Source organism: Lontra canadensis, unplaced genomic scaffold (assembly GCF_010015895.1).
Source record: "Lontra canadensis isolate GAN:19392208 unplaced genomic scaffold, GSC_riverotter_1.0 scaffold119, whole genome shotgun sequence".
Classification (NCBI taxonomy): domain Eukaryota; kingdom Metazoa; phylum Chordata; class Mammalia; order Carnivora; family Mustelidae; genus Lontra; species Lontra canadensis.
Window position 1 is genome coordinate 3942738 of NW_022631113.1, and position 17906 is coordinate 3960643.

The 17906-nt window shown below is 35.1% G+C and overlaps 1 pseudogene; it reads right to left on the reverse strand.

Moving 5' to 3' along the window:
- Nucleotides 1-2215: 2215 nt before the first annotated feature.
- Nucleotides 2216-9778, reverse strand: LOC116857175 (annotated as a pseudogene).
- Between the last annotated feature and the right edge of the window lie 8128 nt (nucleotides 9779-17906).

Consider the following 17906-nt stretch of genomic DNA (forward strand, 5'->3'; position numbering starts at 1 on the left):
TTTTAATAAAAATTTAAGTGTACAGTATTGCTAAAGATAAGCACAATATTATACAGTAAATTCTGGAACTTTTATTCTTTCATGACTGAAATTTTATACTCACTGAACAGCAACTCTCATTTATCTTTCCCCCCAGTTACTGGCAACCAACATTCTATTTTCTGCTTCCATGATTTTGACCATCTTAGATAATTCCTATGAGAGGAATTATGCATATTTACCCTTCTGTGACTGGCTTATTCACTTAGCAGAATGCCCTCAAAATTTATCCATGTTGTAGCATATAACAGGATTTTGTAATGGCTAAATCATATCCTATTATAAGTATATTCCACATTTTTCTTTTTCTAATCATCTGTCAATAGAAATCTGGGTTTTTCTACTTCTGGTCTATTATGAATAATGGTGCAATGAAAATGGGAGAGCAAACATCTCCTCAAGATCATGACTTCAGTTCTTTAGGTTAAATACCCAGAAGTAGTGTTGCTAGATCACATGGTAGATCTATTTCTAATTTTTTGAGGATCCTCCAGACTATTTACCACAGTGGCTATATCAGTCTGCATTCCCACCAACAATATACAGAGTTCTAATTTTTCCACGTTTGCCAACACTTGTTATTTTTTTTATGTTTGTTTTGTTTAGTAATCGCAAACTCAACAGATAAAGGTGTTATCTAGTTGTGTTTCTGATTTGCATTTGTCTGATGACTAGTGAAGCTGACCATCTTTTCATATACTTGTTAGCCAATTGTATGTGTTCTTCGGAGAAATGTCTTTATTCAAGTCATTTGACCATTTTTTTTAAAGATTTTATTTATTGATTTGACATAGAGAGAGAGATCACAAGTAGGCAGAGGCAGGCAGAGAGAGGGGAGGAAGCAGGCTCCCTGCTGAGCAGAGAGCCCAATGCAGGACTCGATCCCAGAACCCTGAGATCATGACCTGAGCCGAAGGTAGAGGCTTAACCCACTGAGCCACCCAGGCACCTACATTTGACCATTTTTAATTGTGTCATTTGTTTACTTTGTTATTGAGTTATATGAGTTCTATATATAAGCTGAGTATTAACCTCTTATCACAGGTATGGTTTGAAAATATTTTCTCCCATTTAATTTTATTGATTTTTTCCATTCTGTTTTTTTATTCTGTTGATTTTTCCTTTGCCACACAGAAGCTTTCTGTTTGATATAGTCTGACTTATCTATTTATACTTTTGCTGCCTGTGCTTCTGATGTCGCACCCAAGAAATCAGTGCCAAGACCAATGCCATGAAGCTTTTCCTCTTGAAGTCTTTAATTTGACTTGATAACTGTGTATGATGTAAAATGAAGGTCCAATTTCATTCTATTGCATGTATATATCCAGTTTTCCCAGAATCATTGCTGAAGAGACTATTTTTTCCCCACTGTGTGCTCCCTGTTGTGGCAATCTTGTAAAAAATGTGTAGAAGACCACGTTTGTGTGGATTTATTTCTGAGTGCTCTATTTTGTTCCACTGGTCTACACATCTGTTTTTGTCCAGTATCATATTGTTTTAATTACTGTAGCTCTTTTGTATGTTTTTAAAACAGGAAGTGTGTGTCCTCTAACTTTGTTCTTCTTTGTCAAGATCATTTTGGCTATTCGGAGTCCTTTTTAGTTCCATATGAATTTTAGGATTATTTATTCTTTTTTGTGAAAATGCCATTGAAATCATGATAAAGATTGCATTGAATCTGTATATTGTTTTGGGTAGTATAGACATTTTTATAATAGTAAGTCTTCCAATTCATGAATACAAGATAACTTTCCATTTATCTGTGTCTTTTAAAAATTATTTTCAGCGTGTTTTGTAGTTTTCAGTGTGCATGCCTTTTGGCTCCTTGGTTGTTTATCCCTAAGTATTTTATTCTTTTTGATGCTATCATAAATGGGATTTCTTTCTTCCTTCCTCCCTTCTTCTTTCCCTCCTTCCTTTCTTCCTTCTTTTGAAACTTCTTCAGCAGTATGAGTTGGTCCCTTGGTTTTTAAACTCAAGTCTCTCACTGTCAAATGACGACAGCAGTATTGCAGGAATTGTCATAATCTCAGAATTGTCAGTTACTAAAATCTTACAAAACACTTCCAAAAAGGTAAAAGTTCTTCCAATATTTTGTTATTGTCATTATTGTTAAAAAGGAGTCTTTCATCTCCCTCACACAGTCCATTTTGGCTTGTCCTTTGTCCTGGCTACATCATGGTAGGGTCTCTGATGATACTATGTCCAGGAGTTGCCAGTGACAACCATCAGTGCATCCTACAGGTCTTTCCTCCATGAACTCCTTGTTGGCCTCAATCACATCCAGATGTGGCATAGGGTCTTCCAATGTGTCATCCCTAACTTCTTGATATCCCTACATAGTGCTCTGGGTATAACCATACTAAGGATAGCCATAGCTGTAGCTGCCTGTATTCTGGTAACTATAACAGTTCTCGCATAACTGGTAATAGTGATTGCATTTGTAACTGTAAATCTGACTATACTCCACTGACATCATTTGGCTTGCTTTGAGGATTGCCATGCTCACCTGTGCTGGTTTAGGCTCCAGGACGACTGTTCCTTGGCAGTCAGTCAAGGCTCACTTCTGTTCCAGTTCATCTGTGATTTTCACAAAACCATAGTCCTTAGACACAGCTGTTTGGATGCAAAATCATCTTGCCTCCCTAATAGGAGGGGTAAACTTTGGTGAAGAATTCATATAGCATGTCATCATCCACATCTGGGGTCAGGTCCCCTGCAAACAAGGAATACTCAAGGCTGTTATCTGGTTGTTTCCTATAAGTGGCATAGTTCAGTTTAAAATGTTTTGCCTTGGGCAAAGCATCTTCTTTTCTCTAAGCTACACCTTTTTCTCCTGTATAAAATGAGGGTTGCACAGATGACCATTAAGGGCTTGCCAGCTCTATGGGTCTACAAGCCCAGGTGTGCCAGCTTAGTGCAGTTATAAGCTAAGTAAAAGTGTGGGTACTAAAAGGGGTTTCCCATTAACTTTATGAAAACACCCTTGGTTACACCCAAGTCTCTGAATTCTACAGAACAGTAGCCAGCTGAGATTTCAGTGAAGTGGTTTTGGATAATTCTGATGCTCATCACAGTGTCCTCCGTGGAGGCTTCAGCTCATTCATGCATAGGCTGGCCATGCCTGGAGCCTGTGTGGGATTTTATAGGCTTAAGGCTGGCCTAGGCTCCAGACTGCAGGGTAAGAAATGAGATTGTTTTCTTAGTTCATATTGTTGGATAATTCATTATTAATGTAGAAGTATGCAAATTATTTCTGTATCATGATTTTGTATCCTTTGACTTTACTGAATAGGTTTATTAGTTCAAACTGTTCCTTTTGTGGACTCTTCGTGGTTTTCTATGTATTAGTTCATGTCATCTGTGAACAGAGATCATTTTATTCTTCCTTTCTGATTTGGATGTCTTTTGTTTTCCTAGACTAATTAATTGCTCTGGCTAGGATTTCCAGTGCTATGTGTTTTGTTTTATTTTATTTTAGTTTAGTTTTTAAATTTTTCATTTTATTTTTCATCATGACAAGTATATTCTTTAAGCCCTATGCCTTGGACACCTGGGCGGCTCGGTTGGTTAAGCAACTGCCTTCAGCTCAGGTCATGATCCTGGAGTCCTGGGATTGAGTCCCACATTGGGTTCCCTACTCTGTGGGGAGTCTGCTTTTCCCGCTGACCTAATCCCCATGCCCTATCTATTCCATCCTCCCACCCACCTCTCCTCTGGTAACCATCAGTTTGTTCTCTATAGTTGAGAGTCTATTTCTTGGTTTGTCTTTCTTTTCTTTTCTTTTCCTTTACTCCTTTGTTTTGTTTCTTAAATTCCACATATGAATGAGAGAACATGGTGTTTGTCTTTCTCTGACTGACCTTATTTACCTGAACATTATACTTTCTATTTCTATCCATGATGTTGTAAATGGCAAGATTTCATTCTTTTTTTTTTATGGCTGAATTATATTCTTATGTGTAAATATAGGAATATATATTTATACATATTATGTGGTATATACATATGAATATATATTCACAAATATATACGAAATACATATATATTATATATGTGATGCATATATCACCTCTTCTTTAGCCATTTGTCAACAGATGGACACTTGAGCTGTTCTCAAAGTTTGGCTATTGTAAATAATGCTGCAATAAACATAGGTGTACATGTATCCCTTTGAATTAGTATTTTTATATTTTGAGGATAAATGCCCAGTAGTGTCATTTCTGGTCCAAAGGGTAGTTCTATTTTTAATTTTTTGAGGAAGATCCACACTCTTTTCCACAATGGCTGTACCAATTTACATTCCCACCAACAGTGCATTAGGGTTCCTTTTTGTCTACATTGTTGCCAACATTGATTGTTTCTTGTGCTTTTAATTTTAGTCATTCTGATAGGTGTGAGGTGACATCTTATTGTGGGTTTGATTTGCATTTCCCTGATGATGAATGATGTTGATCATCTTTTTGTGTATCTCTTGGCCCCTTGAATGTCTTCTCTAGAGAAATATCTGTGTCTTTTGCCTGTCTTTTAATTGGATTATTGGTTTTTTGGATATTGAGTTGTATCAGTTCTTTGTATACCATGGATACTAAGCCTTTATCGATTTGTCATTTGCAAATAACTTTTCCCGTTCCATAGGTCTCCTTTTAGTTTTGTTGACTGTTTCCTTCTCTGTGCAAAAACTTTTTGTTTTTGTGTAGTCCTAATAGCTTATTTTTCTCTTGTTTCCCTTGCTTTGGGAGACATATCTAGAAAAATATTCCTATGGCCAGTGTCAGAAAGCCTCTTGCCTGTGCTCTCTTCTAGGACTTTTATAGTTTTAGGTCTCACATTTAAGTCTTTCATCCATGTTGAGTTTATTTTATGTATGGTAAGAGAAAGGGGCCCAGTTTCATTCTTTTGTATGCATGTGTCCATTTATCCCAGCACCATTTGTTGACGAGATTTCCCCACTGCATATTAATTCTTTTGTCAAAGATTAATTGACCATATAATTGTCAGTTTATTTCCAGAATTTCTTTTCTATTCCACTAATGTTTATGTCTATTTTTATGCCAGTACCATATTGTTTTAATCAATACCTCTTTAAAATATAACTTGAAATCTGGAATTACAATACCTTCAGTTTTGTTTTTCTTTTTCAACGTAAGTTTGACTACTCAAGGTCGATTGTAGTTCCCTACAAATTTTAGGATTATTTGTTCTGGTTCTGTGATAAGTGTTGTTGGTATTTTGATAGGAATTGCATTAAATCTGTAGATTGCTTTAGGTAGTATAGATATTGTAATGATATCTGTTCTTCCAACCTATAAGAATGTATGTCTTTCTATTTTTTTGTGTTGTCTTGAATTTCTGTCATCGGTGCTTTATGGTTTTCAGAGTATAGGTCTTTTACCTTTTGGTTAAGTTTACTCCCAGATATTTTATTGTTTTGGTGCAACTGTGAGCAGGATTGTTTTCTTAATTTCATTTTCTACTGCTTTATTAATAGCATATAGAAATGGGACAGATTCCTGTATATTGATTTTGTATCCTTTGACTTTGTTGAATTCATTTATTAGTTTAGTACTTTTTTTGGTGGAGTCTTCAGTGTTTTCTATAAATAATATCCTGTCATTTGTAAATAGTGATAGCTTTATTTCTTCCTTACCAATTTGGATGCCTTTTATTTCTTTGGGTTTTCTGATTGCTGTGGCTAGGACTTCCAGTACTATTTTGAATAAAAATGGTGAGAGTAGACATCCTTACCTTGTTCCTGACCTTAGGGGAAAAGTTCTCCATTTTTTGATCATTGAGTATGATGTTGGCTGTGGCTTTTTGATATATGGCCTTTATTATATTGAGATATGTTCCCTTTAGACCTACTTTGCAGAGGATTTTTCATGAATGGATGTTGTATTTAGACAAATGCTTCTCTGCACCTGTTGAAATGATCATATGGTTTTTATCCTTTCTCTTCTTGAAGTGATGAATCACATTGATTGTTATATGAATATTAAACTATCCTTGCATCCTGGGAATAAATCCATTGTGTTGTAGTGTATGATTTTTTTAATATACTGTTGCATTCAGTTTGCTAATATTTTCCTGAGGACTTTTGAATTTATATTCATGAGACATTGGCCTGTAGTTTCTATGTTTGTTTGTTTTTTGTAGTATCTCTACCTGGTATTGGTAGCAGGGCAATACCAGACCCATAAAATGAATTTGCAAGCCTTCCTTCCTCTTCTATGTTTTGGGATCATTTAAGAAGAATTAATTATTTAATTGCTTGTTAGAATTTGCCTGTGAAGCCATCTGATACTGTTCACTGGGAGTTTTTTGATTACCGATTCAATTTCATTGCTGATGATTGGTCTGTTCAAATTTTCTATTTTTTCCTGCTTTAGTTTAGGTAGATTATATTTTTAAAGGAATATATCCATTTCTTCTAAACTGTCCAATTTATTGGCATATAGGTTTTCATAATATTCTGTTAAAATTGTTTGTATTTTTGTGTGGTGTAGGTTGTCATTTCTTCTCTTTCATTAATAATTTTGTTTGTTTGAGCTCTCTCTCTCTCTCCCTTTTAATGAGTCTTGCTAGAGGTTTATCAATTTTGTTGAATTTTTCAAAAAACCAGATCCTGATTGATTTATTGTTTTATTTTGCTTTGTTTTTTGTTTGTTAGTTTGTTTTACTTTCTGTATGATTTATTTCTGCTTTAGTTTTTATTGATTCCTTCCTTTTTCTGGGTTTGATTTTTGTTTGTTGTTCTTTTTATAGCTCCTTTAGGTGCATGGATAAGTTACTTATTTGAGTTTTTTAGTTTGTTTGTTTTTTTGTTTTTGTTTTGTTTTGTTTTGTTTTGCCTCTTGATGTAGGCCTGTGTTGCTATTAAAAAAAAAAAAAAAAAAACAAAAAAAAAACAAAACTTTGCTGCATCCCAAAGATTTTGGACCACCATGTTTTCATTTTCTTTGTTTCCATGCAATTTTTTATTTCTTTGATTTCTTGGCTGACCCATTCAAATGACATCCAAGTGTTTGTGCTCTTTCCAGATGTTTTCTTGTGGTTGATTCATAATTTCATAGCATTGTAGTCAGAAAAGATTCATGCTATGATATCAGTCTTTTTTAATTTGTTGAGCCATGTTTTGTGGCCTAATATGTGATTTGTTCTGGAAACTGTTCTGTGTGCACTTGAAAAGAATGTGTATTCTGTGGTCTTAGGATGAAATGTTCTGAATATATCTGTTAAGTCCATGTGGTCCAGTGTGTCATTCAAAACCACTATTTCCTTGTTTTTCTGTTCGGGGGATCTCTTCATTGATGTAAGTGGGGTGTTAAAAGTCACCTACTATTATCATATTACTGTCAATAATTTCTTTTGTTTGTTATTAACTTTTTATATATTTGGGTATTCCCATTTTGGGTGCATACATATTTACAATTGTTATAACTTCTTATTGTATTGTTCCCTTTATTATGTAGTGTCCTTCTTTGTCTCTTGTTACAGTCTTTTTTTACAGTCTGTTTTGTCCAATATAACTACTGCTAACCCAACTTTCTTTTGGCATCCATTTGCATGATACATTTTTCCCCATCCCCTCACTTTCAATCTGCATGAGTCTTTTGGTCTGAAATGAGTCTCTTGCAGCATGTAAATGGGTCTTGTTTTTGTTTTTTATACACTCTGTCACCCTATGTCTTTTGACTGGAGAATGTAGTTCATTTACATTCAAAGTAATTATGATAGATATGTATTTATTCCCATCTTGCTAATTGTTTTATGCTTCTTCTATAGATTTTCTCTGATCCTCTCTTCTTTTACTCTCTTTAATAGTTTGTTGGCTTTCTTCAGTGATATACTTTGATTCCTTTGTATATATATTGTTGGTTTTTGATTTGTGGTTACCATTAGGTTTGTACATAATGTCTTCTGCACATAGCAGTCTATATTAAGTTGATGGTCACTTAGGTTTAGACCCATTCTTTACTCCTCTCCCTTCCACATTTTAGGTATATGGTGTCACATTTTATATCCTTTTATTACCTTTTATTTATAACCTTTTATTCCCTTGATTAATATTTTTACCAAAATATTTATTTTACTTTTTTTTAAATTTTCATACTCTCACTTATGGTCTTTCTTTCCACTTAAAGTCCCCTTTAATATTTCTTGTAGGGCTGGTTTGGTGATCATGAACTCCTTTAGTTTTTGTTTGTCTGATAAACTCTTTATCTCTCCTTCTATTCTGAAGATAGTCTTGTTGGGTGGAGTATTATTACCTGCAGATTTTTCCCTTTCAGCACTTTGAATATATGATGCCACTTTCTTATGGCCTACAAACTTTCTGCTGAAAAATCTGCTGATAGCCATATGGGGCTTTCCTTGTATGTAACTGTCTTCTTTTGCTGCTTTATTTTAATCACTATGTGTCTCAGTGTGGACTTCCTTGGATTGAATTTTGGCAGGGTGGATCTGTCTGTCTCCTGGATCTGGATCTCTGTTTCTTTTCTCAAATTAAGGAAGTTTTCAGATATTATTTATTCAAATAAATTTTCTGGCCCTTTTCTCTTCTTCTGAGATCCCTATAATGTAAATATTATTACCCATAACAGAGTCATTTGGTTCCCTAAGGCTATTATCAATTTCCTTAATCTTATTTCCTCCCCTTTGGTCATTACTCTTTCAGTCTGTTAATTTGTCCTTCTGAGCTTGCTATTTATTCTGTCAAGTGGATTTTTTATTTCAGTTATTGTGTTATTGATCTCTGATTGGTTCTTTTCATCTCTGTTAAGAGTCTCACTGATGTCCTCCACTCTTTTCTCTAGTCCAGCATCTTTTTTTTTTTTTAAGATTTTATGTATTTATTTGACAGAGAAAGAGATCACAACTAGGCAAAGAGGGAGGCAGAGAGAGAGGAAGCAGGATCCCTGCTGAGCAGAGAGCCCAATGTGGGGCTTAATCCCAGGACACTGAGACCATGACCTGAGCTGAAGGCAGAGACTTAAACCGCTGAGCCACCCAGGCACCCCATCTAGTCCAGTGTCTTTTTGATCATTACTTTAAGTTCTCTATCAGGCATACTACCTGTTTCCATTTTACTTTCATCTCTTACTATGGTTTGGGCCTGCTCTTTCACTTGGGAGTTGTTTCTGTCTCCTCATTTTGTCTGACTTCCTCTGTTTCTCTGTGTTATGAAATTCAGCTACTTTTTTTGCTCTTAACAAAAATGATCTTATGAAGAAGAGGTCCTGTAGTGCTTTTCAGTGCAGTGTCCCCTGTTCCCCAAGACTTGGCACTTCTGGGAGTGTCTCCCATGTGTGATGTGGTATGTGCTCTTCTCTTGAGTCTTGGCCTTCTTTTCCTTTGGTCCAGCTGTCTGCTGAGTTTCTTTGCCTATTGTGGATAGCAATGTGTGCATTGGTCTGCTTACAAAGGGAGACCTACTCCTACCACTTTCAGAACTGAGGTCCCACAAAATACATGAGTCAGATGATGAGTTGTTGGCAGGATTTGTGCTTGTCTTTGGGGGCCTGCAGTGCTGGGACTCAGATACCCGTGACTGGGAAGGGTGGCTCCAGCTTGGTGCAAGCAAGTTAGGTGAGGAGTATGGGTCCCATTTTAGTTCCAAGTTGCTGGAGGGTGGAGGGAGAATGGCACCTGCTAGCTCCTTTGTTCCTGAAGGGGTATCCCCATGACCCCTGTCTCTCCAGGCTATGCTCTGAGGTGAGCAAATCATTCTTCCTCCCATCGGCTCCCAGTGTTTTTCGAACTGCTGTTTCTACGTTGTATATGCATAAGCTGTTCGTTGTCTGTCTCTCTAACTGCAGGAACTCTACTTCTTAATGCCTCTGGGCTCTCCCAGAGACCACTCACTGATTTCTAAAATTCCAGGCTTTAAATCCTGCTGGTTTTAAGAACTCATGAAATCCAGACCCTCACTTTCCAAGGCAAACATTACAGAGATTTGTCTTTCCCGCTCATGGACTTTCTGGTATGAGAGTCTATTTTCTGCCCTTCTCCATACTGCTGGATCCTTCCCCAATTGTGGATAACCATGGTCTGTTTTCCTCACAGACACTGTCTTTGACATTCTACCTTCTTCGATGTGGCCTCTTCCTTGCCTTTTGCTGTGGAGTTTGTTCTGCCCATCTTCAAGTTATTTCCTAGGTTATTTATGCTGATATAGATATTATCTAGTTATATCCATGGGATGAGGTAAAGTTAGGGGGCTCCTACTCCACCTTCTTCCTAGTTGACCTCTTCCAGTGCTACGTTTAATAAAAGTGGTAAAGTGGGTTTTCTTACCTTATTCCTGTTGTCTGAGGGAAAACTCTCAATTTTTGTGGGCTTGTCATATAAAGTCTTTATTAGATTAAGATCATTTCTTTTCATTCCAGTTTGGTGAGTGTTTTTATTATGAAAGTGTCTTTAAGTTTGTCAAATGCTTTGTTTGCATCTATGAGGAGATCATGTGATTTTTATCTTTTGTTCTACTGATATAGTATATCATATTATATGATTTTGGTATGTTGAATCATTCTTGTATCCAATGTATAAATCCCACTTGGTCAAGCTGTATGATCTTTTTAATGTGCTACTGAATTCAATTTGCTAGTATTTTGCTAATGATTTTGCATGTATGTTCAGCAGGGACACTGACCTGTAGTTTTTTTATAATGATTTTGAGATGGTTCTCCATCATGGTTATTTTGGGCTTTATAAAATGAGAACAAAAAGAACAGAAATGTTCCCCTTTCTTAATTTTCTGGGAGCATTTGAGAAGAACTGGTGCTAATTCTTCTTTAAAAGTTTGGCAGAATAAATTAAAGGCAACTTTGGAAAGAACTCACCAGGCCCTGGGAGAAGAAAAAAAGAAAACAGTCGACCTTCTATATTCTATTTTCCCTGGTGATGTCGCCCAGCTCTTGTGGCAAGGACAGCAGGTGCAGTCCAGGAAGTTTGACGATGTCACCATGCTCTTCTCGGACATTGTTGGCTTCACGGCCATCTGTGCCCAGTGTACCCCCATGCAGGTGATCAGCATGCTGAATGAACTGTACACCAGGTTTGACCACCAGTGTGGATTTTTGGATATTTATAAGGGGTACAGGTCTGCGATTCATCAATCTTACAATACACAGCGTTCACCACAACATGTCCTCCCCAGTGTCCATCAGCAACCCACCCCATCCCTCCCACCCCCCTCTACTCCAACAACATCCACAAATATTTTTTAATCATAAATTATCTTAAATTGCAAAAAAAAAAAAAAAAAAAAGAGCCATCTGTACTTGGGCTCTTTGTTGGGGGATTTTGGATTACTGATTTCATCTCTTTATTAGTCCCAGAAACTTACTGGGTTTTTTTTAATATCTTCTATTTTTTTGTTGAAATTCTCATTTTATTTATCCATTGGTTTCACAAACTTGTTGAGTATCTTGTGATGGTTATTTCAAATTCTTTTTCAGATAATAAATATATATATATATATATATTTTTTTTTAAGATTGATTTCTGGAAATTTATATTGTACTTTTGATATGGCCATTTCCTCCTTTTTCTTTCACATGCCTTATAATTTTGTGTTGGTATCTATGTATTTGAAAAAATAGCCACTGCCATGGTACAGGAAATGACTTTCACCAATCAGCCTAACTAGAGATTCTGGAGGCCTCTCAAACTATGGATGTGTCTCCTCTGGACTTGTGCAGGTAGATTCTTATTAGAGGGATTGGCTGACTCCTTCCTTCTCTCTTTCCTTCCTTCTTTTTCTTTCTCTTTCTCTCCCCATTATTTTCAGGAGCTTGTAATCTCTTGATCCCTCTAATGTTTGTCTAAGGTACTATGGATACTCTGAAGCAGCAGCACACTACCCAGATCCTTTTTTGTTCTCAGTAGCATCTAGGCATCCAGTCATCTAGATTACACTGAGTCCCATCAATGCCAAAGACAGACTAGCCAAAAACTAGTCTTTTAGTCAGTCCCCTGAAAAGCTAGAACATTGGACATATGTTCCATTCTTCTCTTTCCCTCTGGGAGGAGAGGTCCTTAAGCTTTATTAGTTTACCTGCTTTACTGCAGGTCTGCTGGAGGAGTAATGTGCTGTCCAGCTCTTTTTTTCTTCTCAATGATTCCCAGGCATTTAGAGTATGCTAGGTCCCACCCACACTCTGAAACAGGTGAAACAGAAACAGTCCCTCAGGCAGCTCCCCGAAATGTCAGAATATTGTATATTTCCCACTCCAGAGTTAGACTGAGAGGTGGAATTTCTTCCTGATCACATGGCACTATGCTGTGTGGGAAGGACTATGGTGAGAAGGTGCCATGAATTTTCTTACCAACTCAATGAATTTGGTTTTGCACTTAATCTAAGTGTTGGAGCCCCTTAATTAGATTCTGAATTTTTTTTTTTCACAGAAAGAACTAGTTTATGTTTTATTTCCATGGGAGGAAGGAGGATCTGAGACTTCCTATTTGTCATCTTCATAATGTCCCAGGTAGACATTAAAAAAAAAAAAAAAATATATATATATATATATATATATATATATATATATACTATGTATTCATGTCTTTCTTGATAGACATCATTATTTAATTCTTAAGAATAAAGTTTTGTAAATTTTACAAGTTATATAAAATTTATTTGATATGACATTTAAAATTTAATATTAATTTATGTTAACTTATTAGTAATCTGGGATTCCACTTTCCTTAAAGTTTCCATAGCATATAATTGTTCAGATATCATCCTCACACTGCTCCTCAAAAACAATAAATCAACCACAATATGAGCAAACAGATTCTACTAAATGTTTCCTTAAACATGTTTATTTTAATCTCCACAATTTTGCACTTTGTTTCTTCTTGTATAAATCTCCCTCCATACATTAGTCCAACACATATTTTTTTCCCATTTGATCCCATGCTATCTTTAGGATATTTTCATCAATGTATAAAACCACAGTAGTCCATCCTCACTTAATCATTTTTAGTATACAATGTACCTAACAGTAGTTTTCAAGTTGTTTTACTCATTAATTCTAAATAACTTTTTGGAAGAATCTATATTCCTCCTTCACACAATTTCATGATGATAACAAAAAAAAATTAAAAAAAAATTTTTTTGCCATTTTTAGTGGTTTTATTAATTTCTAAATTCAAAGTCTTCTAGTTGCAGTGATAATTGATCACCTGAAATGTATTTTAAGCCACAGGATATAGTATTCATATGGGTCTCTAACTATACAGACATCTGTTAGGTAATAAATCCAGGCATAAACAGATCATCAAATTGATTCATAAATTACATAGAGGACAATCTTATGACCCAGAATGTTAAATATTTAGAAAGTGCAGAAGACACCCCAAAATTATATTTTATCAATAAAATTATTGAGTAAAGATATAAAAACATGAGAGTTTGATATGAGGTAATTTAAATGCAATATGTTATGGCATAATTAGAGATATGTTTGCAAGGTAAGATATATATAACAAATGAAGATGAGACTCTATGTTTTTAAATGAGCAACAAATAAGCCAATGGTTATTTTGCCTATTAAAGCATGTGAAGCCTGCACTGTTACCTAAATGATTAGAAATACATTTTAGTAAATATTATAGCAAGAGACATGAAATGTAAAGGAATTATCCCTCTGGTTTAGAATAACAAATGTCAAAATATGTCATATGTTTTCAAAATTACACAAAATATTGCTGTGATATAAAACATATAAGCCAGGAATGCCTGGGTTAAGCATCTGCCTTCGGCTCAGGTCATGATTCCAGAGTCCTGGGATCAAGTCCCACATCAGACTCCTTGTTCAGTTTGGAGCCTACGTCTCCCTCTGCCTGCCACACGTCACCCTCCACCACTTGTGCACTCTCTCTCTCCTCTTCTCTCTGGCAAATAAGTAAAATCTTTGGGGCACCTGGGTGGATCAGCAGGTTAAGCCTCTGCCTTTGGCTCAGGTCATGAGCTCAGGGTCCTGGGATCGAGTCCTGCATCGGGCTCTCTGCTTGACAGGGAGCCTGCTTCTCTCTCTCTCTCTGCCTGCCTCTCTGCCTACTTGTGATCTTTTTCTGTCAAATAAATAAATAATCTTTAAACAAATAAAATAAAATATATAAGCCAAGCTAAAATACAAATACATGTGGAGTAGTGGCCACAGAACCAAATACAGAGTAGGTGCTCAATCATTTAAACTCTAACACTTTAGAGTATAATAATTCTAATCAAATAGCCAATCTGGACAAGCTGGCATAGACTTATGTATCCATGTCATCATTCACCCTTCCACAACCAACAACCTCTACAAACCATGGAAACAATGCAAGAGGCAGCTAAAGGAGTATTCTGAAAAGTAGAATGAAAAAGAAAGATTGATTAGGAACCCCAGGACTGGAGGAACAATATTCAGGCAAGGGCTCTTATCATTCAAAAGCTGTAGGCCCAGCATTTCTTGAGACCTGACCTTCCAACAGAAGTTGGTCTAGTTAGGCTAATTATTCCATAAGGTTGAATTAGGTGTTCTAGCAAGCCCAGGGATACTACCAAGAAACATCAACTAAGAAGCCAAGCTACAAAAAACAGCCACAAGTATGTCATCTTGTTGCACAATTCAAATTCAGCCAGAGATACAGATTTAACATTAAAGAATAAAAATGATATATCATGAAAACATTAATTGCAAAGGAAAACATGAGTGATCATATTAATATCAGATAAAGTAGGCTTTAGAGCAAAGAAAATTACTATAAGCAAAAAGGGACATTACACAATATTTAAAGGATCAGTGTACCAGGAACATATAATAATCTGAAATGGGAAAGCAGCAAACAACAGAGCCTCAAAATATATGAAGCAAAACTGACAAAGATGAAAGAAGCAACACACAAATCCACAATTATAATGAAGGCTTACATGTCCTACTCTCAGCAACTGATATAATTATGAGACAGAAAATCAGCAAAAATATAGAAAATCTGAACAATATTATCAACATCGTAATTTTTGATATCTAGAACACTCAACCCAAGAGTAGGATACATTTTTTAAAAGAATGTTAAAATACTCCATATCCTTAGAAATAATATAAACCTTAACAAATTTAAAGAAATAGAATAGTACATTTTTAACCCTTATGGAACCTACTAGAAATCAATAAAATAAAGTAAAACCTCTAATATTTGGCAATTAAAAACAATACTTCTAAATAATCTACCAAAGATGAAGTTTGAAAGGAAATAAAACATTCATAGAATTAAAAAGGGAAAATGTAACATATCAAAAATATATGTGATGTGATTTAAAGCAATGCTGAGGAATATTTACATTAAATTTTTATATTAAAAAAGAGGAAAGTTCTCAAATCAATAGTTAAACTTCCAACCTCAAAAAATAAAAGGAAGAACAGAAAAACAAAAGCAAAACAAGTAAAATGAAAGAAAAAGGATAAGATTTTAAAAATCAATGGAATCATAAACATAAAAATAAGGGAAAATCAATAAAACAAAATATTGATTTTGAAAAAAGTCAATCTCAGAAGTTAAGAGTTTCTTTCTATAACATTTTGAAATGAAATTATAGAGATGGAGACTAGAGTAGTTATTCATAGAGGTTAAGGAAGAGTAAAGATTAAGGAAGAGTAGAAAGAAGGAAGTGGATATGACTAGAAAAGGGGATTATATGGGATCCTTGTGATGGAGCTGTTGTGTATGTTTACTATTTTTTTTTACAAGCTAAGTACACATGCAATGTACACATCTGGTAATAAACTCATATGATAAAACTATATAGAATTATATGCATATGTACAAACATACACACAAACAAGTAAGCTGATTTAAAACCTGTGATATGGGCGTCTGGGTGGCTCAGTGGGGTAAGCCTCTGCCTTTGGCTCAGGTCATAATCGCAGGGTCCTGGGATTGAGTCCCGTAACGGTCTCTCTGCTAGACAGGGAGCCTGCTTCCTCCTTTCTCTCTCTCTGCCTGCCTCTCTGTCTACTTATGATCTCTCTCTGTCAAATAAATAAATAAAATCTTTTTTTTAAATTAAATAAATAAATAAATAAATAAATAAAACCTATGATATGTGAATAAGTTTGGTAAACAATATCGGTATTAATTTCCAGAACTACAATTAGGCAAGATGTTACTATTGGAAGTAACTGGGTGAAATATCTACTATTTTTTTACAGTTTCAGGTGAATTTACCATAATCTCAAAGCAAAAAATTTTTAAAAAGCACCATAAGCAAAACTAAAATACAAGTGAAAATGAATAAAACAACAAAATCAGAACATTTTCATCAAAATGAGCAAAAAACATTGGCACACAGTTCCCAGATTTTAAAAATCCTACAGATCAATAAAAATCAAAATAAATCAATAGTGGAAATGGTAAAATATATGATTAGATAATTCATGGAAGAGGAAATGGATAATAAATATATAAAAAAGTTGCCCACACAGTCATAAAATTATCACCAGTTCCAACTCCTTGCCACCATCAAAAGGAATAAAAAGAGAGAGGAAGCTCTATGACTGCTGCATGACCAGTGCCTGGAACAACGACTGGCATATTGTACAGACTATATAGATGTTCATTAAACAAAAAAATTCTCTATCAGAAGTAATCAGAATTAAGTTGGCATAGACTAGCAAAAGGTTAAGTGACAATATCAACTGTTGGTGAGTATGTTACAAAAGGGGTAGACACTGTAAGAAAATACATTACTAGAGCAAATTTAAATCTGGAAATATTCATACAATGCAGTTGCTTTAGCATTCCAATTTCTGGTTTTGATCCTAAATAAAAACTAGCAAATGTATACAAAGGGACAAAAAGAAGGAATTTTTATGTACTTTTGTTTGTAGAGAAAAATAGTTAAAAGTGACCAGAATACCCACTAAAAGGGAAAGGTCAAATATAAACCTATTCATTAACCAAGAACTATTATAGCAATATCCATACATTTATATATTTATTTAATAATTACTTAAATGGTACCTAATATTTGTTAGAGAGTGTTCTCAGTGCTTTACGAGTATTAACTTGTATGATATTGATAATCTTATAAGATAGGCACAGCTTTGTCTTCACTTAAAGATGAGAAAACTGCAGCAAAAACATTTATAAAATGTGTCCAAGATCACAGAACTAGTACAAGTTGGAACTGAAATCCAAACCCAGGCAGTCTGGGTCTTAATTGCTCTTAACAATTATGCACTCACACACACACACACACACACACACACACACACACACATTGTTAAATAACCTTAGTAAGAGGAGGAATGTTCTTCATAAAATGTCAATTATAGAAGTTTTAGAGTATTATATAAGAATATTATATAGAGAGGCACATATCCTTGCTTGCTTGTTATATATATATATATATATAAATAATGCATTTTTAGTGGTGCATGATAGAAATCAAGCTTACATTTGTAGTAATCTCTAAAAAAACTGAAGAGGGAGAGATTGGGCATAAAGCTGATCACATCTGAAGTTAACAAGGTTAGTCATTTTAAATTAAGGAAAAGAGGTCCATATAATGTCAGCCAATGACCTTGCTTACTTCTAAACTGAAACTGAAGGGGAAAAGCCAATTAAATTCTGCACACTCCTTCCATAATGTTGATTCACCTATCCAGAATCTGCACTCACCTACATTTTCCAGCTTATCACCCTGGCTGAATTATCCACATTGTTATTTAGAGCTACTCTTATCAGGTATTCACTAAGCCACAGCCCTTTCATTTGTAAAAGAGTGTAAGCTAGTGATTCTTCTACATTTGTCCCTTTATCATCATGTTTAAATATCTAGTGGTGGGGGTGGCAGTGCTTTATATACTTGATCTTATTTC